The sequence below is a fragment of the Ursus maritimus genome, unplaced genomic scaffold (genome assembly GCF_017311325.1).
Source record: "Ursus maritimus isolate PB19 unplaced genomic scaffold, ASM1731132v1 scaffold_26, whole genome shotgun sequence".
Classification (NCBI taxonomy): domain Eukaryota; kingdom Metazoa; phylum Chordata; class Mammalia; order Carnivora; family Ursidae; genus Ursus; species Ursus maritimus.
The window spans coordinates 43499871-43527729 of NW_024425119.1; the positions used below are offsets into that span (position 1 = coordinate 43499871).

At 45.9% G+C, this 27859-nt stretch overlaps 1 long non-coding RNA gene across 3 annotated transcripts; it reads right to left on the reverse strand.

Annotated features, from left to right (window-relative positions):
* Window positions 1–1569: 1569 nt before the first annotated feature.
* LOC103675542 lies at window positions 1570–27814 on the reverse strand. Of its 3 annotated transcripts, none has more exons than XR_571874.2 (3): window positions 27557–27814; window positions 6874–8166; window positions 1570–1931 (listed from the first exon to the last, which is right to left on the reverse strand). It is a non-coding gene; the product is annotated as an uncharacterized LOC103675542 (long non-coding RNA). The 3 variants fall into 3 exon arrangements; XR_005837964.1 differs by lacking the exon at window positions 27557–27814 and having other exon boundaries at window positions 6874–7027; window positions 7753–8681; XR_005837963.1 differs by lacking the exon at window positions 27557–27814 and having other exon boundaries at window positions 6874–8681.
* Between the last annotated feature and the right edge of the window lie 45 nt (window positions 27815–27859).

Here is a 27859-nt window from a genome sequence, read left to right on the forward strand (position 1 = left end):
AAAAAAATTGGGACGTGCTTGTCTTTGGTTAGAAGTGCTTTCTTTGGTTAGACAGGAGAAATCTTCTCTGCTAACCCTCCAAACAAGCTCTCTTGTTTTAGTGAGGCGCACAGAAGATGAGATCAGACCAAGAACGTGGACAGAGGACAAAGATTCCAGGGGATGGACCTCCTAGGGGGCAGTGAGCCTCAAGTTACTTTCCTAGGGAAAGAGGTCATGGGCGAGACGTAAAGCTTTCGCCACTCTGAGATGGTCAGGCTTCTCCCAGCAAGGGGATACAAGGCCACGTGTTACTTGAAGAGTCCCACCATGCCGTATGCTGGCCTCTTCCTTTGCGTCTGCTTTCTGTTGGTGATGGAGCACTTATCAGGGAGCAATAGCATCTCAACATAGGCTGTTACTGATGACCAAGCCCCTCTTCCCCTCTGGTTAAACTCCTAATCACTCGGTACCTCTGGCAGTTCATTCTTGCCACAACTTGTGTTCTGGCATCAGCGCTCCCCCACGCAACAGCTGATGACATCTCTTGGCCTCCCCCATCCATTCAGCAACGCCTCTCCCCCCAACCCGCCTCCTCTGCCTGCTGTCCCAGCCTGTAATCCTGATCTCATTTCCTCCTACCTCTCACACCGTTCTAAGACCTCTTGCCTCAACCTGCACCTGCACCCCTTTCTTTGGAGCCCCTCTCGTTCCTTCGGAGAGCCTGCTCCTCTCTGATCTAGAGTCTCCCCTGCATGTGTACCTTCCCCAAGACTTTCAGGAACCAGAGGACGCTCCAGAGAGGAGGGTGGCTTCTATCCCTCAGGTTGCCTCCAGCTCCTCAGTGGGGTGGATTTCATGCCTGGGTTGTGTGTTGTTTGTCTGTCTCAGACTTTGCAGCCCCCGAGGCAATGGCTCTGTCTTTGCAGGCTCAGGGAAGCTTTGGCAGCCAACAAATAATAAATAATACCCTGGTAACACCACCTGCAACTTGCTAATGAGTGCCTTTCCCCTGCCTCCCTCACCTCTTGGAGGTTGGGGGTGGGGACCCCCAACTTCTGGGCAAATGGATGCTTCTCCTTCCAGTCTGGGAGAATTGGGTGGGGTTGGAGGGTGGGGGCAGGTTCTTTTTTAGGACAAAAGAATATGGAAATGACCTTGAGGAGTATACTAAATAAAAAGGGTCTAGTTGCAGAGTTTTGGAGAAATGGAAACCTTTAGGAGCAAGACAATAGGTGTGGGGGTCTCTGGATTTCTTGGGGGATCCTGGGCTTTGGTCCCAGAAGCAAGCTGGAGAGCTACCATCTGACTCCCATCTCTTCCCTCAAGGCATGTTTTTCTAGGTAATTGGTTCTCTAGGTTTGATACTCAGGGAGTCATCTTCCTCCAAGTCCATATAGGCCACTAAGTGACTCTACTGTCTTTGTTCAGTTTTGGACTATTAAAGTTAGCACACCAAGGGCAGTTTTCTTGAAGGTACCTGTACCTGAAATTCTAGCAGTTGCCACCAGGGCAATCAGGGTGATTTGGCTTTGGGTCATCTAAAGAGACTGAGACAGGTATGCAGTCTTATCCATTTATGCATTTCCATATTGTCACCAAAAATGCCATTATTTTTAAGTATATTTTTGGACATAAGTTTGGCTTTGTACAAGCCACATATGCCACCAGGCAAAAGCCCTTCCAATCTTTGTTGTGGCAGTTGCCGTAGCAAAAGGAAGCGAATAGAGTGCATGATTTTCTGAGATTGTCTAATGACCCGGCCAGACGGTCCGCGGAATTAGTTTGTGGTCCATTTTTCTAAATGCAGGCTTTGTGGTCTGTATCAGAAAGAGCCATTCAAAATAATTTTGGCTTCACTCCGGTGTAGTGATCTCTGTGGAACTGGGCAGGTAGGTTGGGATGTTTTTATTTACTTGATCAATGCAGCTCTTGGCGTGGTGTAACGGAGGCTGTGAAGTGGGGCAGGAGAACAGGATCGCTGGTTAATAGAAATCACATTCCGATGTACACACTATGGGTTTGCATTTAGACTTTGTATGTAGGCCACTTCTGTAGAAAAACCGATGTTGCCTCTTTTGACACCCAGGAAAATGAAGAGCAGCCCTTCCCTGCTTGGCCATCCAGGGCCACTCCTACGACTTGAGTTTCCCAGAACCATCCTCCTCAGCTCTCTGTTGATTCGGGCAGTGTTTCTTCAGCAATTTCCCATCTCCTTTAAGAGATGTTTCCCTCACTGCTGCTTCTCTCTTCCAAAATTGCCCTTGCCCGTGCTTACTCCCCCGTGCCTCCCACCAGTTCTTGGGGGAGTAAACAGTCCTGTCTGGTATTGGGGTAGACAAGCTCTGTGTTGGATTAATTCTACATGACCCTGCTTGTAGACTGCTGGGGGAGGAGCTAGCCTCCTTTTCATTCCCCTGGAGTCGGCACCCAGACCTGGGCCAAGGAGGCTCATTTTCCCACGTGTAGGAAGCTGATGGGCCCCCCTCCTCTGCAACATTTGGCTCCCTAGGTTCTCTGAGTCACCCCCTGACCCTGACCGTCTGTAGCAAGGGCTCAGACCCATCGAGCCAACCTCCTCCAAGAGAGCTTAATGAGCACCTGGCGGCTAAGTGCTTTGAGATGGTTCAGATGAAAAGGGCTGTCTGTGGTTCGGGGGTTATTATTGTCAGGGTGGTGGCGGTGGCAATTACTCTCGATGATCGGGGCATCCAGCTTCCTTTGCCCCTCATGGGAGCACCCGTCTCGCTGAGGAATGGCAAATTGCCTTGCTTTATCTGCCTTGGATTCTGGTGGGCTATGAGCAAAGTTCCTTTAACGATCTGCCATCTTCCCTCTGTGGCTGGACAGGTAGCCCCGAGAAAGGGCAGGAAACTCTAAAATGCTTATTCCCTCGGAGGTGAAGTGGTTCTGAGTTGTGTAGAGCAACAGAAACCAGACTCCTTCTTTCCAGCTTCTGCATCTCAAGAGGGACCGGAGGAGCATTCAGGACTTGGGGATGGAGGATGCCCATTTCATGTGACTTTCTGTCTCCAGGACTGAAGGGGGAGGGGAGTGGTTGGTGCAAGGGAGCCTGAGAAAGACAATTCTATGGGTAGGCATGAGAAGAAAAAAACGTGGGTTCTGACTAAAGCTGCTCAGGGGTTATGTCAAATTTATAGAAAAGAGAGGAAACATGACAAACTGGAGAAGTGGTGGAGGCCTTCCACCTTCTCTGAAGGGTTTTAAATGAAGAGAATTTTGATCGCTGAGTTGGAGGGTTGAAGAGGAGGAACATTCCAGAGACAGAAGGATACTGGGGATCACCCGAAGGAGTATGTCCTCCTAAGTGAATATATCCATGGGCCACAGCCATGCCCCACTTTTCTGCCTGAGAGGAGTAGGGTGTAGTCCCTCATAATAGTGAAAGATGGCAGAGTATTTTTAGGGGGTCACTCAAATGGAGGTGCTGCTCCATTGCTCCTGCAGCCTCCTGGATGGGGCGGGCAGATGGGAATGTCACTGGCACAGGGAACCAGGGCCTTCACTGCTTCCCATCTTACCCGCACCCTCTTCATCTTTACTCTGGGAAGGAACACCTCCTTTACCATTTCCACAAAGCCAATTATTTTCCTTGGAAAGGAAGAAAGAGGCACAGATTTTCCTTGAGAAGTTAGTTTGTCCCATCTTCCCAGGAAGGTAGTTTTACCTCCTAGAAAATCTTCTCAGACATGAGTGGTGCCCTTTCCTGTTTAAAAGCCTGAGATGAGGGGCGCTTGGGTGGCTCAGTCAGTTAAGTGTCTGCCTTCAGCTCAGGTCATGATCCCAGGGTCCTGGGATCCGGCCCCACATCAGACTCCCTGGTCAGCGGGGAGCCTGCTTCTCCCTCTGCCTGCAGCTTCCCCTGCTTGTGCTCTGGCTCCCTCTCTCTCAAATAAATAGATAAAATCTTTAAAAAAAAAAAAAAAAGCCTGGGGGCGCCTGGGTGGCGCAGTCGTTAAGCGTCTGCCTTCGGCTCAGGGCCTGATCCCAGCGTTCTGGGATCGAGCCCCACATCAGGCTCCTCCGCTGGAAGCCTGCTTCTTCCTCTCCCACTCCCCCTGCTTGTGTTCCCTATCTGGCTGTCTGTTTCTCTGTCAAATAAATGAATAAAATCTTTAAAAAAAAAAAAAAGCCTGAAATGAAGATGTTACACACTCCAGCATTTTGAAAATCTCGCTTAACCACAGATTGTCCTCTTCTACCTTGCTTTTAAGGCCACAAATTACGAATAGTGCCATTTTCTTCACTCACATCCCTCCCAGTCACAGGTGCTTGGGGTTTGGCTTACATCTCTGCATTGTTTGCTGCCAAAAATGACAATTGTTCGAATAATATGTTTCACCCACTCTGAATTAAGTGATATTCATTGCAATGATTAAGGATTCTAGAAAAGTCTTTTGTAAAAAGTCACATGGCTTTGAAAAAAGGATGTAAGTAAGAAAGTTGTGATTAATATAGAGAAGAGAAAGGTCAGGAACAGAGGGGGAAGATAGAGGAAGCAGGGAGGAGAGAGAATGCTGACTGGGGGATTTGAAGTGTTGAGGCTCAAGCAAAGGAGAACACTAGCCTTTCCTGAGGCCAGAGCAGAAGCAACTGGACTTTCAGCCCGAGAGCTTGGGTGTAGATTAGAGGAAGCACTGCCTTGCTGGGAAGTTGATGGGGCTCCCTCTGAGAGATGGTGGAATCTACTGCTGTTAGCAGCCCTGTGCAAAGGAGCAGTGGGGGGTGGGCGGTGCAGAAAGAGAGCTCACTACAGTGATCCCTCCCCACCCTCCTCCTGAGCTGTTTGCTGCCCTCCCTTATCAGTCAGGACTGTCCAGTCCCGCTGTCTGAAACAGATTTGATGACTCAACAATGACCAATTAGGCGTTAACACATCTATCTCTGGGGCTATCTAGCCATCTTTATGGAGAACAGGATCTTAAATCTCTGCTCATCGGGACAGCCAGAGGCTTTGCCTAAACGGTGGAAAGAGCCATAGACATTTTTCATAATTATAATGACTTTTTACAGGGAAAGCCATAACTCCTGCTCCATAACTTTAGTGTGGAGAGGAGCCCATTGCAGACTCTCTGATGCGGGGAATGGAGCCATCTGATGGCTGTCTTCTTCAGGCAGTCTGTGCTTTCCTACCATGAACAACTTCTGGGAGCAAAATTCACCGAGGAGGATAAGGTGATTTCTATTCCGAGTGCCTGTCTACTGAGAGCAGACAGACTATAGTCTCTAGAGGCTCCAGAGGTAAACGGTTAGTGACAGAAGGTCAGGATATGAATGAGTACTACATAGCTTGGCCAAGGTCCAGATAGCTGTGTGTGGGGAAGGGCATGGGGGGGGTTGGTCATTAGTTCTGGAAGGCTTTCTGGAGGAGACAAACATGCAGAGGAGGAGGTCATTCTTAGAGGAAATGGCCCTTGTGTAGAGGTGGGTAAGATGGAGGGGCAGAGCAACTTTGGGAGCATAGATCCCATTACGGATCATCAAGAGTCTTGTCATCTTAGTCTTCCAGTCCATTAATTAGGTCATGTTCAATGTCTCCCAGTGATCCCCTATACTTTCATAAGAATTTCATGACACCCCACGCATCAGGCCCGAGATCATCCTGTCTCACCACCCCTCTCCTTGGCCCACCATGTCTAATGACTTTTTGGTCTATTTTCTCTTCCCCTGCAAGACATATGTGAGAATATGAACCTTCTTTCATGTTGCACTTTAAAAGTTTGATTTCCCCCAAACTATAGGCAGTCTTTTCCTCGTTCTTCTAACAGCCCGTGCTTTCTTCACTACACCTCAGAAGCTCTTCTGGGCCAATGGGAGGTCAGCTTGTCAAAATGTGAATGACCGGCCATCCCTGCTCATTTCCCAAGCCACGTACCCCAGAGCTTTACCTAGTCTAATGCCTTTCTTTGGCTCATTGTACAGCATTAATGGCTTTCAGCTTCCTTCTGGTCATCCTCACTGATGTGTTTCAGTCTGGGTGTCCCTGAACACAGAGCCTGTGTTTGCACTTTTTGCTCCATTCCACACCCCAGAGAGTGCAACTGAGACCCTGCATTCATAATAATCCAAGGTGCCAGAGATGAATAGTTACCTAGATAATTTGTCCTGTGTAGACTATGCTTGTTTTTCTGAAACATGTTTGGAGAATTAGAATACCCATGTGATTGCTTCCGCAAGCCTCTCCTTTGGTCAAGTAGACATAATGTTATAGGTGTATCTTTTAGCATAGGGTTTGACCTTTGTGTCGTCCTAAAGGATGGTCATAACGCTGGAAAGATAAGCTAGTATGTTTCCTGGATTCAGTTAACAAATAGCCTTATTTGTGGTCACTACTACTCCGGACAAGGGAGGCAAAAATGAGTAAGACAAAGTCTCTACCTTCTAGGTACTTTGAGGTTGGTGGGAAGATAGACAAGTAAACCAGCGCTCATAATACAGCATGATCAGAGCTGTGATGGAGGTGCACATAGCGTATGGAGGTGAAAGGTAGATATCTAACTCAGATGCAAGGGGTGTCATTTACTGGCCCAGGAAGCAGAAGGGGGTGAGTGGTTGTGCTAGCATAAGACTAAGGCTAGACACTAGAGAGTCTTTCTGGATTAGATTACCAATCTTAATCTATGCATTCACGCACTGAACGGTTGTATACACAAGTACTAACTAGGTGCTAGTCACGTGCTAGGTCATATTTGAAGATGAACAAGCCACCAGGGAGCTTGGAGTCCAGGGTGGTGGACAGAAAAATAGACATTTCAAATCCAGTATTATAAGGCCTGAGGTAGAAGCCGACACTTTCTCAATTAAAGCCAATGGAAATGTTACACTGCATAGAATGCTTAGAAGGGGAAAAAGAGGGCAATTTCAATGACTTACCCTCTTGCTCCCTTCTAGTCTGTGAATAGGTTGATTCAGATTCCACTGTGCAGTTTATTTATCATCTGGAATCCCAGCAGCCGAAGGATCCGGAATATATCAAATTTCCTAGGTCTCTGTCTGGACACCCTTTCTAGTTCAGGAAGCAATTAGTCTGAGAGAGACAGAAGTGAGAGTGTAGGAGCAGAATATATATCCTTTTAAAATAATTTAGTAACAACCCTAGGTAAGTGACCAATAATTTATAGAGTCTATTCTTTTTATAGAGATATTTCCTTGCTGCTCAACCAGAGAGCTTGCCGGGTTTAGAGGATTAATCTTTGACGTAGTAAATATGCTGAAGTTGTAACTCAGTCGCAGGGATAAAGGGAACTTAGACTTGTCTTGTATAAGGGAAAAATATTAAATGGGTTTGTGGAGAAACTGCCACGGCAGTCCTTACTGCCTCTTGTACCTTAGCATGGAGAGTTTTTCAACTGCCAGGGGCCTGCCCTTGAGGTCCTCTAATCCAATGGCCTTATTTTACAGATGGGAAGACTAAGGCCTGGGGTACCTGAGACGGCAGCAGATCCAGGACTGGAATGCACGTCTTTTGACTCACACCTCAAGATTTCCCATATTGCACCATGCTACTACCTGTCACAGTCAGACTCTGCTTTATTTGCAAGACTCCCCTGTTGGCCTATTTCCACTGGGTTCTCTTCTGTTCCCCTCTATTCTAGACCTCTTATCCATGCTACACCTTTTCTGTCCTCCGCAATGTCCCTCACGTGCATCCCCTCCTCAGGCTGGGATGCCTTCACTTTTCTCTCCCTTCCACCCCTTTCTTCTCCAGCCCAGCTGCATACTCCCTCCTCCAGGAAGCCTTCCCGAACCAACCTTTTCTGTCGTTCAGTGCTTCTTGGCTCTTCCTCTTTTCAGCCCACTTGTTGGTTTGTACTTGCTGCTTTGTTGTTTCGTAAGCATTTTGGAGGAAGTTTATAGATACTCATGTTCTGTCAACAAACTCAGATTAGGAGCTCCCTAATGGCAAGGTCTAGAACGCGTAGGGGGGGGACCTTCTATTGTTGCCTGATGACAGCTGGGATTGGCAGTCTGAGAAAGTGAAATCACTTCTGTATTTGGGAAGAGGGAAGGAGATGAGACTGACTTCCAGGTCGGTGGGTATGCTAGAGACGGGAAGGTGGTTGGAATGATGTCTTAAGGTTGTTTCCAGTCCTGGGATTCTGTAGCCTTGCGTACCAAGTTGGATATGCCAGAGCCCTCGCCTGATGCTGTTACCAGTTCTGTGGCCTGTGTTAAATAACAAGACATCCTACACAACTAGTAGGTGGCAAATTGGTGTGTCCACTGCATTTATGAAGAAGAAAAAAAAGCTCGGTGAAAGGAACGTGCCATGTGGAACACATTGTCAGCTGGCGCACCTGGCTGCCCAGCGGATGACCTCAGTTGCCGCCTGGAGGTCTCTACCTCAGGGAAGGGAGGCCCTGAGAGCCATTTTGACCCAAGTTCAAATTCTCTAGAACAAACAAGCTGATCTCTTGCTCCAAGGCCCAGTCAAAGAGGCTCCAGTGTGTTTATTGACTCTTGCGATGCCCTGCCCTGGAGAACAAACAAACAGCTCAACCTGACTCATTCCCTCCACCACTGTACCCAGTTCTGTTGCTGGGCTCTGCCAGGAAAGATCCCTCAGACCCTATGGAAATAAGAGAGCCGGTGCTTATGGGTCTCTGGTCATATATTCCTACTTTTCTTTCCCATAGAAAATTAATCCTCCCTAGACGTACAGAAGGCTATCAGTGACTTCAGATTCGCTTGGCTTGGGCTCTCTCCATGGCTTGAGGCAAATGGGCTTGCTTCATGGATTCATTCATTCAACAAATATTTGTTGAATGCCTACTATGTATGAGGCTCTGTCTTCTCATGATGGGGGCTTGCTAGCTCTTGCTGTGGAGAGTGCTGGTGGTTTTTTCCCTCTGACTAAATTATTCCAAAGTCCCCTTTCCTAGCATTTTGTTGTAATAGCAGTGGTAGATAATCGTAGTGACACCTTTTCTCTTCTTTTCCACCATTGGAAGAACTTGGTTTCTGAACCCTAACCATCTCCTTCCATTAAGCCTTGGTGGAGTCGTTTCTACCTCTTGTGATATTCCCTCTTGCCTTTCATTGAAACCTACTTCACATTTTCCTCCACAGAAAAGGAGACCATTTTATGCTCACAACTCTGCTCAGCTCATCACCTCTCTTTTTTAGAAGACACCCGACTCAGACCCTCCCCATGTAATTCTCAGAATGTACATGTCCCACATGATGTTAATAGGTGTTTCTTAAAAATGACCACATGATCAGCTCAGTTTGGGAGACATGGGACTAGACAAGCTGAAATCTTAAACTGCAGAACTTCTCAGAAACTTTAACATATTAATATTCATTTTGAATCTCCAAGAGGGGACATGATATGTGATATCATTAGATCACAGAACCCCTTTTAAAGAAAAACCTCTTAACAGTTTTGGGGACATTAGCATTTCCTGAAATTAAGTTTGGGAAATGCTTAAGTTGTGGAAGGAATATTGGACTACGAGACAAGAACCTGGAATTACTTCCTTCTCTGCCACTCACTTTTCTAGGTGACTCCGGGCAAGTCACTTCACTTCTCTGGACCTCCATTCTTTTACCTGGAAAACGAGGGGCCTAAATTAAATTCTCCCCCAATCTTCTAGCTCTGACATTATAGAATTTTTCTCTTTTTTTATCCCTTTCTTTCTTTTTTTTCCCAATAAGGCTTATTTATTTATTAGAGAGAGAGAGAGAGCATGAGAGTGTGCGACTTGGGGAGGGGCAGAGGGAGAGGGGGAGAATCTCAACAGACTCCCCGCTGAGCACAGAGTCAGACATGGGCTCCATCCCATGACCCTGAGATCATGTCCTGAGCCAAAATCAAGAGTCAGTTCCTTGACTGACTGAGGCACCCAGGTGCCCCCCGTTTCTTTCTTAATGTTTGTTCCTACTGTCAGTCTGAGAATCCCTAGGTGGATGTAATATCTCTTTTTCTCTGTATATCTTACTGAAACACCCAAGACAGGGCCCATCTAAATATAGAGTAGAGATAGAATGAAAATACCCAACAGTGTCAGCACTGTGCAAAGGCAGCCACAGGTAGGCTCAGTATTCTAAGAATCAGAAACTTAAAATCTAAGATAGATATCTTGATGTACTCATAAAGGACATACAAAAAATAGAATAAAACATAGAATAAAAATAGAATAAAACCAATAAGTAACTGGAGACTGCTGGAATAAATGCATTTTAGGCATTACAGGAAAGGAAAGCTCTTCGTGGAAAGAAAACATGTTGTTCCATGTGCTGCTGAATGTCTTAAGGGAAAGATCTGAGAAGCTCCTTGGAAGAAAGAAGCGGTGATGTTCCGGAGAGGAAAGAGAGGATGTTCTTTGCTGGTGGGGTCGGTGAGGAGAGGGGGAGTATCCCCGGTCTATGGCGCACCCTCCTTGGCTGAAAATTCAGAGAATGGAGGAAGTATGATGCAGCAGACCAGACCAGATACTAGATGTCAAGGAGGGGAAATAGGAGCTTTTTCTGTAGCACCTGGGAAAGTAGGTCAACATATTTTACTCCCAGTGATCTGTGGTGAAGTCGAAATCCCCGGATGTTTGAACAAGACACACACATCCGTGGTTGGCTCTGGAGACAGACAGATTCTCTAGTGGGTGGCCCAAACCTTTCGCCTTCTCTTGCATTGGGTATGATGGGCTAGAGCCCTAGATTAAGTTCATACCTCCGGGCACTGTCATTTAGAGAAGATAAGAGCGAGGAGCAGAGACGCTTATCTTTATAGCTGTTCTTGTTTGATTTATATTCTGTTTGTTTGCGTGTGTCTGTGCGTGCATTGCGTCTGTACACACCTGTGTGTGTATGAATGTGTGTTTATGTGAGTGTATACTTCCACACGTATGTGGAAATGTGACCGTGTTTCATATGTGTATATGGGTTTGCAAAGCGCTTATATGTCTAGGACTTTGTTGTAAAAGGGTGAGGCTTAATTGTGTGTGTGTGTGTGTGTGTGTGTAAAATGGTGTGTACACTACACGTGCATACGGATGGTCGTCTGTTCTATCTACAAGAGGATTGTGGTCACCTGTCTATTGTGTGTATCGGTGTTTATATGTATTAGCAGGTCTGTATGTTGGGCTGTATCTATTTGAGTTACTTACTTTCATATTTCTTTGCCTTTTATATTTCTTCGTTTCATTAATTCACTAAATACTTATGGAGAGCCCACTGCGTGTGGGGTACAGCTCTGTGTATGCGTATGGGGGCGTCTACATTTGTATACACGTATGGAAAGTACGCATGCGCTTACGAACATGTCAACACGTTTATGAAACGTCTGTATGTATCTTGATTTTCTCATCTGTGTAATTTTATCTTGCTTGGCATTTTATCGGAAGCCTGCCCAAGTCTTTTTGGAAAAAACAGGAGTTAACTAACTAGATTTAGCAGAAGCATCTAATGTGGGTGTGTACAAGTGGAGTAAAATCATGCCCTGCTCTTTATCCATCCGCGATCTCCTCCTTTGTGGCATCTCACCCTAGACACCCCTTTGTGCCTGTGGAACTTGGAAAAGGACCTGAAACACCCTCCATGTTAGCCTGTCTCCCTTCCTGGGCTGTCCAACCAGGAAGAAGGGCTGGGAGATAGCCAACAACGGGTCTCAAGCCCTAGCTGTTCGAGACGATTTTTCTTTTCTTTTGCCTCTTCCTGGCTTCATCTTTTCTATCCCTCAACCTGTTCTAATCCCTCGAAAGACAGGCACAGGGTTTTCTTTTCCCCAGAGCAACCAGAGAGAGAGCGAGCAAAAGAGATTTTGCTCCAAGGGAATCTGCTCCCATTTTATGGGATTTGTCAATAATGTTCCTTCATTAAGATAGCATCTCAGCAGAATGAAAGAGGCCTCTGCCCTTCATGAAAAGAGTTGTTTTCTCTTGGGGGGTGTGTGTGAGGGGGGCATTAAATAAACCTGTTTTTTAAAAAAGTACCTCTGCAGCAAGGAAATGTGTTATTATTGTAATTGTCTAATACTAATTATACTTATTACTATAATAACCATTTTGTTGTAACAAATGATGTAATCCTCTTTATTTCTGTCGCTGCCAGAGGCGAGTGGTGTGTGTCTAGCAAGAGGGTACTGGGGAGTGTTTTTGGTGGGGAGGTGCAGTCCATCCGGTGGAGGGAGCTTGTGCTGCTGAATGGCTTTGCTGCTTTGGGGGTGGGGGATGCAAGGCAGAAGGGAGGCAGATTGTTTTACTCCCCAACCTTGCTTCTCTCTGGAACTTCTCCTTTTAGGCCCTTTCCTGTAAGTATTTAATCATTCAGGCAGACCTTCATTTATTCATTCAACAAACATTTACTTAGTACCTGCTATGTTCCCTACGTTAGAGTCAGCTGTAGTGATGTGAAGTAAATAAGATAGGATCTTTACTGCTGAGAAGCACACAGTCTAGTGGTGGAGACCGATATACAAACATTATTTTGAATGCACCAGGATAGGTGAGACACAGGGAGGTCTATTTAAAGTGCTATGAGAAGGTGCATGGAAGTTATGCTTTATTCTACATACGGCAGCCTGAAAAGCTGGCTTTTTTGGAGAAATACTAGAAATTTGCAGCACAGAGAAGGGGAGCTGGTCGTGCCATAGAGAGGGAACTATTAACGGCGTGAAGGCATGATAAGGCCTGTTTGTTTTGTGATGTTAATACCAATCGCAGTAATAGCTAATATCACGTCCTATCATGCATTGTTTTAGGCACTTGGACATGTTGATCCCCTTACTCTTCACAACACTATGATGTAGTACTGTCATAAGATTGCACTGAATTAGTAGGGGCAGGGGCACCTGGCGGCTCAGTCAGTCAAGCATCTGCCTTTGGCTCAGGTCATGATCCCAGGGTCCTGGGACTGAGTCCCGAGTTGAGCTCCCTGCTCGGCAGGGAGTCTGCTTCTCTCTCTCTCTCTACCCCCTTCCCCCTGCTCGTGCTCTCTCTTTCTCAAATAAATAAATAAAATCTTTAAAAAAATAAACTGAATTAGTAGATGAAAAGCACTCAGAACAGTACTCGATATGGAGTCATATTAATTCTTTTTTTAATTATTTCATTAACAAATGCAAAACCTGAGGTTGAGTAACTTGTCCCATTTCACATGTACAGTGAGCAAGAAGGCTTGGATTTGAAGCCTGGTTCTGAACAGAGCCCCAGTTTTTTATCCACTCTTGTAATTAAGGTGTAGGGTGCTTACTAGGGACAAGTAATAATTTGTAATGAGACTGCCAAATAATTTGGGGCTAAAGTGTGAATGGCCTTGTGTACCATTAGAGGTTCCTGAACAGAGATCAGGTCTGTGTTTTAGAAAGATCATTCCAGAAACTGGGACTCTGTGGACAGGTGGCATCTAAGACGGCTAGTGCTCACTCTTGACGTGTTCAGCTCAGCAGCTGGTACGGCCAAGGGGAGCTGCATGAGTGCCTTAGCTGACTATCTGTGAGACATGGAAGGAAGATGGGTTGGGGAAGGCTACCAGGTTAACAAGATCTAGGGAGAGGGCCAAACCAAGTTTCAAAGGCCCCATAAAGGGATTGTTTAAATGGGCCATAGTAATGTAATGTCATAGGCCTTCACTTCTGTCGATGTTAGTAGGTATTTCAGGCCTTCTCTATTTTTGGGCTGAGGCCTTGTCTGTCTTGTTTACCACTCTGTCTCTAGTACTCAGCAGAGGGCCTGCCAGTGGGATATGTTAATAAAGCCATCATATGAGTGACCATTCACTCTTCCTGGGGCTCTAGGTACCCCAAGCTTGCCCTAATGCTCCCACAATTGACATTTTTCATTAGCAATCAAAGAGGTTGTCCCTCTTGTTATCAGGGCCCTTCTCTATATCCCACCACACACACAGACTTATAATCTTCTTTTCTGTCCCCACCTACTAACTTAAGTGCAGCCAGTTCCCCTTAGCAGGATTTGAGGAGTGCATACAAGGGAATAGTAGTGGGGCACCTGGGTGGCTCAGTCAGTTAAGCAACTGACTCTTGATTTCAACTCAGGTCATGTTCTCAGAGTCATGTGATCGAGCCCTGCATAGGAACCTGCTTAAGTTTCCCTCTCTCCCTCTGCCCCTCCCCTGCACTGTGCATGCCCATGCATGTGTGTCTGTGTGCTCTCTCTCTCTCTCTCTAAAAAGAAAATAAGTAAATAAAAAATTAAGGGGTGCCTGGTGGCTCAGTCGGTTAAGTGTCTGCCTTCAGCTCAGGTCATGATCCTGGGGTTCTGGGACTGAGTCCCATATCAGGCTCCCTGCTCGGTGGGGAGTCTGCTTCTCTTTCTCCTTCTGCCTCTCTTCCCAGCTTGTACTCTCTCTCAAAATAAATAAATAAAATCTTTTTTTTTTCTAAGATTTTATTTATTTATTTGACAGAGACACAGCCAGTGAGAGAGGGAACACAAGCAGGGGGAGTGGGAGAGGAAGAAGCGGGCTCCCAGTGAAACAGGGAGCCTGATGCGGGGCTTGATCTCAGGATCCTGGGGTCATGCCCTGGGCCGAAGGCAGACGCTTAATGACTGAGCCACCCAGGTGCCCCTAAATAAAACCTTTTTAAAAAATTAAAAAGAAAAAAAGAAACAAAAAGGGACTAGTGATAACAGTTAACATTTATGCATGCTTGCCAGATGCCAGGTACAGTCCTGTGCACTTGACGTGTGTTAACTAAGGTCTCACGATACCTGTATGAGGAGATACTACCACGGTCCCAACTTTACAGATAAGGAAACTGAGCTATGAAGAAGTCAAATAACTTGTCCAAGGTCACGTGTCTTTTAAGTAGCAGAGCCACTCCAATACACCAGTGCTCTTAAACTTTAACAAGAGGGTTTTGTTAACATGTACATTCTGATTCGGTAAAGCTGTGGTGGGGTCCAAAATTCTGCCTTTTTTTTTTCTTTAAGATTTTATTTATTTATTTGTCAGAGAGAGAGTGCAAGCAGGGGGAGCAGCAGGCAGAGGGAGAAGCAGGCTCCCCGCTGAGCAGGGAGTCCAATGCAGGACTCAATCCCAGGACCCTGGGATCACCACCTGAGCCGAAGGCAGACGCTTAACTGACTGAGCCACCCAGGCGTCCGCTTTTGCCCCCCTTTTTAAAAATGATTTATTTATTGAGGGAGTGAGAGAAGGCAAGTGGGGTAAGAGCAGAGGGAGGGGGAGAGAGAGAATCTCAAGCAGACTCCCTGCTAAACTCAGAGCACAACATGGGGCTTGATCCCATAACTCTGAGGTCATGACCTGAGCCAAAATCAAGAGTCACACACTCAACCCACTGAGCCACCCAGGCACCCCTAAAATTCTGACTTTTATTATTTTTTTAAATATCTATTTATTTTAGAGAGAGAGTGTGGGAAGGAGCAGAGGGAGATGGAGAGAGAGAATCTCAAGCAGACTCCCTGCCGTGCACAGAGCCCAATGTGGGGCTGGATCTCATGACCCTGAGATGATGACCTGAGCTGAAACCAAGAGTTGGACGCTTAACCAACTGCACCAGCCAGGGCCCCCAAATTCTGCACTTTGAATAAGCTCCCAGCTGGTGCTCATGCTGCTGGCCCATGTGCCACATGGTAAGTAATAAGGCTCTACACCTTGTTTATTACCTCTCCAGATCAACCATTCTCTGACTCATGTTGTCACGAATTGTCAGAGTTATTTCTTGGACAGACAGACATCTGCGGAAAACAATTCTATGAACCACGGGAGTTACCTTCCTTCTGGGAGAAGAGAGGGGAGCTGGCAGTTGGATATTGTATTGACACATGGTTGTGCTCCTCGTGCGAAGAGCTGAGTATGAGCGAGGGGCGGGCAGCTCTAGACTTCCTGTGTTGTGGGCCCTGCCTACTGCAGGCTCTGAGCGTGCCCTGGTTGATGGCCACCAGTGGAGGCAACTCTGCTCCCATTCCACTGAGGTCACTAATTGAATTAGACCTAGGTATTCTGGGTGAAAGTGTCCTAGCCTAGGGGCTTCTGCTGTCGTCTGTCAAATGTGCCTCTGGAAGTCCCCAAGCTCAGATGTCTGGAATTCTTTATCAGCTCCTTCCAAAGGCACAAGTTAACAGGAGAAGGCAGGAAGGCAGGAGCAAAGCTTCGTGAAAAGAGTAGATCAATACATTTATTAACAAGGATTTATTGAAGCCCTGATATTAAAAATGCAATGATTTTATCCTAACCCCCAGGCCTAAAATAGTGTTGTCAACTCCCATCTAATATCTTTTCCTAATCAAGGCTGCCTTCTCTGTTTCCGAACCAGACGTAATCCCCAAGACAATTTGAAAGCAGAGATACATTTGTGGAAGATTAAAAAAAAAAATGTTGCATTAAGAAGTCCAAAGAAATTATTTACTTTTTCTACTGACTTGGTGAGGGATGAGTCACAGCTCTGCTGCCTTAGCCAGGTACCTGGGAGTTGACTATAGCCAGAAGCGGGAAGCTGAACCTCTATGGTCCCTTCTGATTCTCTGATTTCATTCAGTCAGGCCTGGAGACCTCTGGTACTCAAGTGAAGCGGTTGAGACCTTCACGGGCAATTATAGCTCCCAGACAGCTTGGGTTTACTCTTAGAAAAGCTTAGGCAGTTCAACTCTTGGAGAGATGGAACTCCTAGTGGGGGAAGCAGAGACTTGAATGTTGTGGGATTTCTCTCAAGCTTTCCATTTCTTCCTATCCCCATGGCTGTCCTTACAGTCTAGAACAACACCAGGCTTCTTCACTTTTCCTGTTTAAATAAAAATTTCAACCTAGGTTATTAATTCATTCAACAAACACTTGAAAGTGCCTGTTATGAATAACACATTGGGCTAGCTGCCCAATGGAATATAAAAAAAAGAATGAATGACAGATAATCGTTGTCTTCAAAAATAGCCTAATGGAATAATAATTGTGAGCTGGAGTGTGTACCATGAGAGAGGCACAGACAAAATCCCGTGGGGTCTGAAAAAGAGACAGCAAATAAAATAATGTGTGTGAAAGGCATTTTTTAAACTGTGAGTTCTCCATACATGTATGTTTTTAATTTCCTAAAGCAAGGAAACAGAACAAGATTAGGAATCAGGAGGCCTGGCCCCAGACCAGAGGTTGGCAAACTATGACTCAAGGCCTGTTTTTGGATAACCATCAAGATCAGAATGGTTTTTTATCTGTTTTTTACATTTTTAAAGGGTTATGTTAAAAAAAAAAAAAAGCCACACCAAAGAAGAACGTGCAATAGAGACCACGGGCAGCTTGCAAAACCTCAAATATTTACAGTTTGGTCCTTTACAGAAAAAGCTTGCCAACCCCCTTCAACTAGACCAAATTTTACCCTTACTGTATGAACTATGCACAAACCTGCCAAGGAGTTGGAGTTCCTCATGTAAGTAACAGGGGAACTATTCATTAAGTGAAAAAGGTGGCTGGATTTGGTGGCAGTAGGAGGGTGAAATGGAATAGGAAAGCATTTAAAATCCCAATCTAGGGGCGCCTGGCTGGCTCAGTCGGTGGAGGATGTGACTTTTGATGTTGGGGTTGTGAGTTCAAGCCCCACGTTGTGTGTAGAGATTACTTAAAAAATAAAAATCTTTTTTTTTAAAGATTTTATTTATTTATTTATTTGACAGAGAGAGAGAGAGACAGCCAGCGAGAGAGGGAACACAAGCAGGGGGAGTGGGAGAGGGAGAAGCAGGCTCCCAGCCGAGGAGCCTGATGTGGGGCTCCATCCCAGGACTCTGGGATCACGCCCTGAGCCAAAGGCAGACGCCCAATGACTGAGCCACCCAGGCGCCCCTAAAAAATAAAAATCTTAAAATAAAATCCCAATCTACCCTCTAGAACCCAGTGGGGGAATGCAGATTTGGGAGTCATCAGCACACACCCAGTGATCGAAAATTGAGTGGATGAAATCACCTGAGCAGAAGACCCAGGATGGAAACTTGGGAGTGCCTACTTGGGGGGGGGGGATGGAGAATGAGAGCGGAGTGAAGGAGCCTGAGAAAGTGATCCAAGCTGTAGGAGGAGAACAAGAGATGAAGAGTATGGTAGACAGAGTGGGTTGTCAACAGTGTGGAATGCCAAGGGAGGTAAAGGGGAGCGAAGAATGGGAAGAAGCCATTGCATAGGTCACTGGCGACCCTGTGAAGACAGTTTCAGGAGAGAAGTAGAGTTGGGGGTGGGTAGTGTCTCTCAGGATGTTGGTGGTGGAGGGAAGAATGGAGGTCAGCTGGCAGGAGGAGGAGAAGCAGCAGCAGAAGCAGGGAACAGTCATTTTGTGCACCACGCAGAGGTGTGTGAGGATCAAATTAAATAATGCATGGAAAAATAAAAGACATTGTGTCATTATAAACTGAAGTACCTTCCAGTTCTAAATTCTATGAAACGATTTCTCAAAGTTTATAGGTTAGAGCCAAAGACTTTCTATTCACTGTTATCAAGTCTAAACCTTCCATTCTTCAAGACCCTGCTAGCAGCCAACTCTGATCATTGTCTCCCTAGTGTTTGACTTCCCAGTATGGAATTATCCGTCCCAACCAGCAAATCTATTGCTCATCTTCCCGAAAACCTTATTTTCCTTCACTACCGAGCCTTCGCCTAGGCCATCTGCCTTGCTTTAAGGTTTAAGAATTGCTTGCTTTAAGGGGTTGACAGATTTAGCAAATAAAAATGTGGGATGCTAATTAGATTTGAATTCCAGATAAACAAATAATGGTTATTTATTTATTTATTTATTTGAGAGAGAGAGAGAGAGAGACAGAGACAGAGGGGGAGGGAGAGAAAGAAACAACAGATAATTGTTAGTCCATGTCTCATGCGTTATCTGAGCACGGGCCTCCCGTGTTTTATTTGGCAGCGCTGTTTCTTCTACTCTCTTAGTTTATCCATATGTGTCTTTTTCTTTAGAACTCACCTCAAGGCTCATGATGATTGGCATGATAATTTAATCCAAAGAATATAGACTTTTGTAGACAAACAGATTTGGATTCAAACCCTATCCCTCTACTCACATGTCATGTGAACTTGATTAAATCTCTTCATTTCTCTGAATCTGTAAATTATCTTGCAAAGCATTTGTAAGGAGTACAGTAAACAATGTTTTGTTTGTTTGCTTGGGACTTACGTGGGTATTTAAACCTCCCCGTCCCACAGGTGATTTCTGTGCTCCGCGCGCCCTCTCTGCTTAGAACTCCACTTGCACCTCCTTCACTTCTACTGCTGCTTGGGTTTTCAGCCTGGGTCAGAGTCTTGTTTTTCTCATCAACCAGGGGATGACCTGGATTATTCCTTATACCACCTATGGTAGGGATCTACCCACAGGGAGCCTCAGGATAGGGACGGACTGCTGGGCTCCCACGTGTGTTTTTTCTCTGGATTCCTTGGGAGGAGCTCAGGATCAAGTGCTCAGGGAGCTCAAGGGTGCGTTTTCCAGCCCACATTCTCTTGCTACTGCCATGCTAGTTCTGCGCAGGTTTCCTGAGGGGTTGCTGGTAAAGAAGGGCGTGGCGAGTTCTTTGGGGTTAGGGTTAGGGGTGGGGAATGGGGGGAGCCAGAGTAATTGTTATTATTAATTTCTTCTCTGTGACTCAGATCAATTATAAATACTGAGATTCATAAGAATCCTAGTGATGGGATACAGGTAGAAAGGTGAAGGCCTTCTATGGATTTTCTCTTTAACTCCCAAACTCTCACCCAGAGGACAAAACTTCTTTTGCCCAGTTGGCCTTCCCTGCCTACACGCAATACACCCAAGTGGCAGGTGGGAGGTACAGTCTGGTGACCCTGCTTCCTCTTGCCTGAAGCTCACCCACAACCATCCCTATTGTAATGCCTACCCACTCCCTCACCCCAGCTTCTGGGAGAATGGGTGAAAGGCCTGGTTGGCTTCACTACCGAAGCCAGCTCTGATTTTTATCTCAAGCCTGAAACCTCCCTCAGAAACACCCCTCCCCTCCCAGCTCTGATTTTTATCTCAAGCCTGGAACCTCCCTCAGAAACACCCCCTCCCCTCCAAAAAAACCCCCCACAAAAAACCCTACACCTGACAAAACTCAGTAATGGAAGGTGTTTTCTCCCCCTTCCCTTTTCTGGTTCCCTGGAGCTTATTTCACTCGAAGGGAACGCAGGTTGATGTATTTTTAAATGGCTTTGATTTTATCACCTTGCTTAATGATTTGGCACATTATTTATTAGATGGGGAGCTTCCCAGAGGGGCCTGGCCCATTAACGTATAAATAATGTGGCAAATAGTTCAATAGAGCCGTAAAAAAAGTGATTTAGAAATAAATTGACCTCTGTTTGTTACGTGTAAACGAAGGGCCAGGGTCATAATGTATTTCGTGCCCTTAAGCTGGGTTGGTGGGCTTTGGGTGGGAAGGGATGAATAGGGGGCTAGGGCACACACTGGGGAGATTGTTTTGGCACAGCTCTTTTTTCTCTGCCATGTTGAGGGTGTGGCGGATGTGATATGGGCTGTGTCTGGTGCATCTGTAGCCAAGTGCAGAGAGACCTACCGTCTGGGGCAGCAACGCGGTTGGTAGGGATGGGGGGTGTGGTGTGAGGTGGGGGTTTGCTTCTGGACAAAAATCCCTGTTCGTACTTTCATTGTACTTTCAGAAGTTAATTAACATTTAACCCAGGGATGTGGAAAGAGAAGTTGATGGTTTGAAATACAGGAGCTGTCTCGGTGCATCTGGGTCACTGTAGCAAGCACATTTGATGGGGTTCTGTGTCGTTCATCTCTCCCTAGTACAATGTGCAGCACATAGTAGGTAGTCAGTAAATGTTTATTAAACACATATCCACAAATCTCCAGTGATTGCTGCAGGGAAAGAACAGCACAGATAATTTCTAAACTAGAGGTGGGAAATAATGGGTACAATAGGTAGCATTTATTGAGAGCGTGGTATGCACTAGGCATTTTGTTCATTACTTCACATACGTAACGTAATTAAATCTTCTTAGTGTTAAAACTGTGAAATGACACATATTCATAAGACTGTATAAAGAATGTATATGCATTTTAATGAATAATGTGGCATATAGAAATGCCCGTGTAACCACCATTTATTTAAAAAAGAACTTTGCCAGCACTCCAGAAGCCCCCTTGGTGTCCCTTTTTGATCACAATCCTGTCCCTTCCCCAAAGTATCCTGTATTTTGTAATTAACTAATTAATTGTAATATTAATTTTCTGATTTTTCATTATGGTTTTAGTACCAGTGTATGCATCCTTGATATCACTTTGCTTTGTTTTGAATCTTATATAAATATCCTCCAACTGTGTGTATTCTTTTGTGTCTTACATTTTTACTCAGCGTGTTATTTGTAGGAATCATCTGTGTTGCTTGTCACTGCAGTTTGCTCATTTTCGCTGCTCTGCCTGTCTTATAGTATGAATATACCCTCACTTATCCCTTGTACTGTTGATGGACATCTGCAACCTTTCCAGTTTGTATCAGTTGAAAACAATGTTACTCCGAACATTCTTAAACAGGTACCCACGTTTTTTAGGGTCTATACCTCGTAGTGGAATTTCTGGGTTATAGGGTATGGGAACCTTCAACTTTACTTGGAAAACCAAATTGTTTTCCAAAGTAGTTGTATCAGTTTTCACTCTAACCAGAGTATCTGAGAGTTCCCGTTGTTCTAGCATTCTTGCCAAACTCTTAGTAGCCTTAGAATTTTCCAATTTAGGGGCGCCTGGGTAGCGCAGTCGTTAAGCGTCTGCCTTCGGCTCAGGACGTGATCCTGGCGTTCTGGGATCAAGCCCCACATCAGGCTCCTCCGCTGGGAGCCTGCTTCTTCCTCTCCCACTCCCCTGCTGTGTTCCCTCTCTCGCTGGCTGTCTCTCTGTCACATAAATAAAATCTTTAAAAAAAAAAAATTTCTAATTTAATCTTTACAATATCATATCAGATTGGAATTATTATGATTCCCATTATATAGATGATTAAACCGAGTATCAGGGCGTTTAAGCAACTTGCTCAAAGATGTGTAACCGGTAAATGGCAGATGTGTAACCGGTATTTGAATTCGAACTTGACTCCATAACCCAGCTTTTAATCTCTATATTTACAGTTTGTCTTGATAATGAAAACTTGATAGACTTTGGATAAATTACGTAGCAAAAATTTTCTGCACACTTAACTTTGTTAAACAATTGAAATTCTTTTGTTATGTATTGAATGGACTGTCCATCTCTATGCTTATTACCAATTTGCGCAGTGGGACAGGTGGCATGTTTCATACTTGGGGTGGGGGAAGAATTAAGGTTAAATATTTAATCTTTAATATTTGTCAGAGAGTATCTGACATGGAGTTGGCTGTAGGACGTCTAGATGAAGCTTCTAGAGATGACCCGGACCATTCCTTTCTATAGGCGGGTGAACTATCTGTAAACAACTCTTGGGCGAGGGACTCCACCCAGGAGCCAGAAAGTCCTATTTTCATGCTACTTCAACTCCTACTGCTGTTTCAACTCATTCCCTCTAGTTCATTCTTCCAAAGAGAACCCTTAATATATGATCAAAGGCCCCCTTTCTGGTTTCAGGGTATCATGTTGGCTGGGCAGAGTTTCCAATAGAGTCAGGGCTTTAGGGTGTCTTTCATCCCAAGAGCTCAAAGCCTCCCACGGACATTAACCCATTAATCACCAAACTGCTCTGTGAAGTTGAGAACTAGTCAGTGGCAGCCTCCCCCGCTTCCCAGGTAGAGAAACTGAGTCCATGACTTGTCCAGAACTGCCCAGGGAGTCAGGGTGGAGCCAGGAAAGGAACCTAGGTGTCCAGGGAGACCATCTCCTCTATCGTCAGTGAATCAGGGCTCCGGTTTTCTGCACATTCAGCAGAAAAAAGGACTCACTAGTGAATGGTGAAAGTTGAGGCCGGTGTTACAGGCCATCAGAATCCTGGGCTCACTGAAGAAGACAGCCTTGCCCTCAGACGTGCGTTCCTTAAGACCAGGTCCAGGGTCGTTTACTTTTGTATCGTTGTACCTGGTGGACTGTGCCCAGAACATAGGAGGCCCTTAGTAACTATTTGCTGAATGAGCGTTTGAATGAGCAAGTGGCAGGATGCCTGAATTTGTCTCATCTGGGCCTCCTCCCCGCTCCTGATTTTTCCTTCTAACAAGAACATCTTTGGGAAGGGGTAGGGGCATGAGGAATGGAACCTTCAGCCCAATGTCTCTGAGTGACATGTGAGCCTAGGTAGAACAGTGGGGAAAGAAGCCTTAGGTCCACAGGCTGGGAATGGAAGAGAGAAGGGGGGGCAGGAGTTCCTGAGATTCACTCACACTTTGCCTAAGAAGATCTACAAATGAAACTCAATTTTAAACTTATTTCAAAAATTCTGTGAGTTCCTGTCCCTCACCTGCCAGCATAGTCATCTAGGACAGACACCTTTGCCAATTATAGCCTTTGTCCATTTCATAGGAAATAGTAGAGCCCTGGACCTCATGACCAGATAAAAATATGAATTTTGTTTTCTACAGGTCCTCATCATTTGGTGATACTCTCAATGGATTCCTGTTTAGGGGAAGCAGTGAACATATATCAAAGTATGTTGCTCTCAGTGTGCTCAGAGATCACAAAATCATAGACTCTTTTAGGACTAGAGGATATCCCTGAGGTCATGGCTTATGCATCCCTGTGTTTTAGTAGAAGATGCCTAACTCGGTTATGGGGTGGACTGGAGGAGAGTTACTTTGTTTAGAATGTTCGCGTATGTAAGACTCCTTCTGTGTATCTCTACACATGACTACGTGTGTATATGCAAATCGGTTTACCTGTTATTTGTAGGAATCTCTATGAGTGAATGTGTCAGGAGGGAGGAAGTCCATATTTGTGTAGGCTGCTTTGCTCCCTTTGCAAGAGCCAAATATAGCTCTTCTCCGTCTGTGGACCCTCCTTTCCCTCACCCCCCACAAGTGCTAGTTGGCAGCTCCTGAGGAATCTTGAGGCTGGAGTTGAGGATATTTGCTCCCAATTCTTCTCCTGATGTGTCTGTATTTCAGCCGCCCATCTGATCCCATCCCCGTCCCTAGAAGGGCTCCCCGCTGCCTGCATTTATCTCCCTGTTTTATGATGTCATTTAATTAGCTCGCACATGGTGGTTTTATGGGACAAACACGGCCTTGTTTGCCTTATAACTGGATTTCACAGCTCTGTGGGGACAGGTCAGGAAATTTCATGCCCATGGTATGTGTTTAGGAATACTGGATCTTTAGGAACCTAGGAATTTGGGGAATGGTCTGACTTGGACCTCTATCTTCCAAAAACCAGAAAACACTCACCTCTTACTTCTCTAGTTTCCCATCCTATAGCATGTGAATCACCTTGCTGGGGGAAGTGGGAAGGCCGTGCCAACCATTAGGAGTGAGGGGATACCAATTCTCTTGCTGTCCTGAATCTCTGTTGCTCATGTGACTGTTACACTACTTTTGGCCCATAGATAGAGTGGCCACTCATAGGGTAGTTAGTTATAAGCCTCCTGAACATTGAGTCTCGGGAGGAGATGCAGATATTGTAGGGCATATGCTAAAATAGGGCCTGAGAGCTCAGGTCCCCAAATGAGAAATACGGAGAGAATCTTATTCCTTTAACAGAGACTTGTGGGTCTAGTGGGACAATTAGGGTGTTGATCAAGCAGGGTTCATCCAGATGCTAATTAGGGAATTGGGACTACTGTTTATACAGGTTTATATTGGGAAAGCAATGGGTGTTTCGTTTGTGGTTGCCTTTTTTTTTTTTTTTAAGATTTTATTTATTTATTTGAGAGAGGGTGAGGGGAGCATGGAACCAGACATGGGGCTCAGTCCTCCAACCCTGAGATCATGACCCGAGCTGAAATCAAGTGTTGGGGCACCTAATCGACGGAGCCGCCAACATGCCCCTATGGTGGTTGTTTTGTTAGCCGGTTCGGTCAGGAAGACCTGGGAAAATATAAGAATGAGCTATTCGGAACCATTCTAGAAAGAGGAGTTTCATCTGATTTTCCTATATCTCCAGTGAAGAAGACCCTGCCCTCTGTTGCCATGTGTGACAACTTTTGTGGAAGCAGCTTTCCTTCTCCTCTTGCCCACCTCACCAAAGTACCTATACTCACACCCTTAGAAACATCCATGAGCAATTTCTTGGTCAATATGCTCTTTTTTTCTCAGCATTAGACAGAACATATCTCTGGCTTAGTGTTGGTGAGTAACTAAGTATGTGTATGTGAAATCTGCATGAGGGCAAGAGATGGGCTGGAGGACCCGTGAGTAACCTCTGCTTCATTCGTTCTCCTACTGCTCTCCTCCACTGCTCTGCCCTGCGGGGGTGAGATCCTCAAGCCCTCTGTCCGTTCCTCACCCTCCCCTTACTCTGGCTCCCATCTTTCACGTCTCCCTCCTTGGCCTGTCTCTGCATATGACATCCTTTTGGGGACCTCCTTCTGAAACCCGTCAGTCTGTTTTCTCCAGGACCACTGGCAGAAAGATGCATAAGAAAAGTAGCCTGGAAACATGTGAGCAGTGCAGGAAGCAGAAGGGAAACTGCAGCAAGTGTCAGCCTGGGGTCGGGAAGGGTGTTAGCAGAGAGTAGCGATTGAGGGAAGAGCACCCTAAATTGTAACTGTAAGTAGAAATAAAGGAACTTTAATCTCAGATACAGAGGCTTATTTGAATTTCTTAGTATGTTATAAATTGGATACTCTAAACCTCACTCCTCTTCTGGAATAGTCGGGATCTAGTTCTGCTTAGATGCCAAAGATTAGACCAGGTGATCCCCAAACTCTCAGAGGAAGGAAAGACTCAAATCTCTGTGTTTCCAGAATCTACCTTGTTGGGATTTTCTTCAGAAATTTTAGCCTAAGTCCCTCCTGATGCTGCTTGCAACACCTCACAAGTCTGGTGATGAATACAGTTAGTTCATCCTGACTGTCCTGTCCTCCCTGGGAGCTTGTGACAGCACGTCTCACTGAAAAACCATTATGCTTAGATGCCAAAGATTAGACCAGGTGATCCCCAAACTCTCAGAGGAAGGAAAGACTCAAATCTCTGTGTTTCCAGAATCTACCTTGTTGGGATTTTCTTCAGAAATTTTAGCCTAAGTCCCTCCTGATGCTGCTTGCAACACCTCACAAGTCTGGTGATGAATACAGTTAGTTCATCCTGACTGTCCTGTCCTCCCTGGGAGCTTGTGACAGCACGTCTCACTGAAAAACCATTAGGTTCCGAAAGTGTCGGGACTGGCCCTGGCACGCCTTTGCCCTTGTGTGCTGTCCTATCTCCGGATGACTTCAGAGAAGGTGAGGGTGGTGTTCACTGGGTGCTCCCGCCTCCCCCTTCTCTTTCCTCTCAATCGCCAATATATTTTCTCTGACAGTTTGCACAGATAGTTAGGATACCGTGTAATTACTGTTGCATTTGAAAGCCAAACATGATTTATATCTGACAAGCTCAGTCATCTTTGGGTTGACTTGGTGTGTGTGTGTGTGTGTGTGTGTGTGTGTGTGTACATATGTTGGTTATGTCTTTTTGTGGGATCAGAGTAGGTACTGGACCCTCTGCCTCTCTCCCCCACTCAGTTACCTTCCCTTACGGAGTCAAGAGGCTGGAGTATATAGGACACTGGGGGGAGAGGCAGCGTCCCTATTCTTGGGAGACCCTCGGCGGGATGGGGCTGATGTGATACCCAGGACAACACACACACGGACGTAGGGGGTGAGGCCAGTGATGGAGGCTGGAGAGACACTACTGGAAGCAAAATGGGTGACTTATTGACAGAGGAGCTCTTTCTGGAGGAGCTGTGGGAGGGGCATTTGGAAGAGGTGGATTAGCACTGAAGGGAAAGGAAAGGGGGGTGCCTTTGATGAGAGGGGAAAAAAAATACCTTTAAGTTAGAAGGAGAGAACTTTGCAGGGAAGGAGGCAGCTTTGCCTAGCTAGAAGGACATGTCTGAATGAGGGAGTCGCAGGGAAGGGGAGGAGGGGGGTACGCGTGGGGGGAGTCACTGGTGATATTGCATCAAACTACTGTCGGGAGGCATTTGGGTAGTGCCTTTGAAATCCCAGATCCGAGGTGGGGTCCTGAGGTGGGGTTCCCTGCAGTGGGGGACTGGGCTTGAAGACAGCAGGAGTTACAGCCGCCAGGGAGGGCAGCCAACACGAGTGGGGCTGCAAGACTGGAGACCAGGGCTTTCCTGAATATTGCTTCTGAGCTTTGTGACGGGGGAGAGGGTAACTGCTTCTTTTCCATTTCCCTTCGAATTTCAGTGGGAGAGCTTAAAGTTGGACAAGAGAAAGGACTGTAGAATTTCCTAAAGCAAAATGTACCACTGCATTGTTTCTGTGCCCTAGAATAGGTTCGGGCCTTGAGCAGGGTGCCTGGCTTGAAGGCAGAAAGATGCACAGGGATAGGGCTGATCTTCAGCCCCTGGGGTAGAGTGGGAGTGGGGGTGGTTGGTGTTCTTAAGTTTTGCTCTTGGCGTCTCTGGCTCAGGCTTCTGTCAGTACAGACCTGCATCCCGGCCCCGCCCCAACTACTGATTATACCCCTTGGGATGCATCATTGCTAGGAAAGCAGATGTGCCAGATGTGACATGTTTGAAAGAAAAAAAATCCCTTACCTCTGAGCCTTGGGGAGAGCTGCTAATCACCATCTTGCTGCTGCTCGTGGGGAGGGCAGGGCTGAGGTGGGGTTGGTGCCGGCTTCATATTCTCCTGCTCCTCTGCAGGAGGGTCTCTAAGCACCTGTGGAGCCAGATGTGGGAGAAGGAGGAAGAGAAACTAAGGCCTATATTAAATGGCAGAGATTTTGGTTGCACAGTAGTGGGTGGGCTGCCAGCAAGTTTATTGTTCTGGGGTTGAGCAATTTATGTAAGGAGGTGCTGGTGTGTGTGTGTGTGTGTGTGTGTGTGTGTGTGTGTGTG